The sequence below is a fragment of the Medicago sativa genome, chromosome 5 (assembly GCF_051527215.1).
Source record: "Medicago sativa cultivar Bolivia chromosome 5, Bolivia_mono, whole genome shotgun sequence".
NCBI lineage: Eukaryota > Viridiplantae > Streptophyta > Magnoliopsida > Fabales > Fabaceae > Medicago > Medicago sativa.
In genome coordinates this window covers 63,439,929-63,441,245 of record NC_140753.1, presented here as the reverse complement: position 1 = coordinate 63,441,245, position 1,317 = coordinate 63,439,929, and the positions used below count along the sequence as shown (strand labels likewise).

The 1,317-nt window shown below is 38.1% G+C and overlaps 1 non-coding gene across 1 annotated transcript; it reads right to left on the bottom strand.

Moving 5' to 3' along the window:
• Window positions 1-664: 664 nt before the first annotated feature.
• On the bottom strand, window positions 665-771 carry LOC146923925 (small nucleolar RNA R71). Its single transcript, XR_015013043.1, has one exon. It is a non-coding gene; the product is annotated as a small nucleolar RNA R71 (small nucleolar RNA).
• Between the last annotated feature and the right edge of the window lie 546 nt (window positions 772-1,317).

Here is a 1,317-nt window from a genome sequence, read left to right as displayed (position 1 = left end):
GCATTCAAACTCTCCTTCATTAACTTTCTCTCCTCTAATCATTCATTAAAAGTTAATTAAGTTGAACAACTCCCTAGCGGAACGATAACTCTACTTACTACTATTACTTCGATAGGCCGTGCACTTGCGGTTTGGCTCTATCAAGTTTTTGGCGCCGTTGCCGGGGAGTTAACTAATTTAATTAGCTTTTTCTTAGTGATTAGAATTCTCTCTTCTTCTCTTTCTTTTTCTGTTTTTATTCTTATTTTTATTTTTCCTTCATCATTAACTTCTTGGAAAGCATAAAAATAATACCAACATGGCTGAAAGACGTGCTCTTAAAGAATACGTGACTCCTTCAATGGAAGAGCCATATGCTATTATTGTGTATCCAACGGTTGAAGATGAAGATTTTGAAATTAAGCCTGCCCAACTTAAGATGGTGCAGCAAAATTATTTTTCGGGATCCCCCGATGAGGATCCCAATCTCCATATCTCAACTTTTTGGCGGCTCACCGTAACATATAAGAAAAACCAAGAAACCTTGAGACTACATCTCTTCCCTTTTTCTCTAAAAGATAAAGCTCTCAATTGGTTCCATTCCCTAAGAGTTGGTTCCATCGCCTCATGGGACCAATTGAAGCGTGAATTTCTCATCCGTTTCCTTCCCCCATCAAAAATTGGCCAACTAAGGGCAAGGCTTTTTCAATTTACTCAAAAAGAGGGGGAATCTCTTCATGATTCATGGGGACGTTTTAAGGATATGCTTAAACTTTGCCCCCTCCATGGACTAGAGGAATGGTTGATCATCCACACTTCTTACAATGGTTTATCTCATGCTACTAAAATCTTTGTTGATACAGCTGCAGGTGGTGCTCTAATGAACAAAGACTTCGAAACAGCCTATGCGTTGATTGAAGACATGGCTCGAAATCTCTTTCTATGGACTGATGAAGAACTCGCTACAAAGTCTTCACCCCTCAAAAAGAGGGCAGGTATGTACGAAGTCTCTAACTACGACCACCTTGCTTCTAGGATTGATGCACTAACCCACAAATTTGAAAAACTTAATGTTAGTGATACTACTTCTACATCTCCATGTAAAACATGTAGTGAATGCAAACTAGGTCGTGTTGAGCAATTAAATTTTATTCAAAATAACCAAGGGGTAAGTTTTGACCAAAGCCCTAATGAAAATCCCTTGGTTCAAAGAACAACATCACCAAGTTATGCTATTGATCAAAAGGTTATTCAAAAGTCTAATCTTGAACTTTTAATGGAAAATTATCTTCTTAACCAAACCGAGCAGCTCAAAGAGCTTGCAAATCAAACTAGACT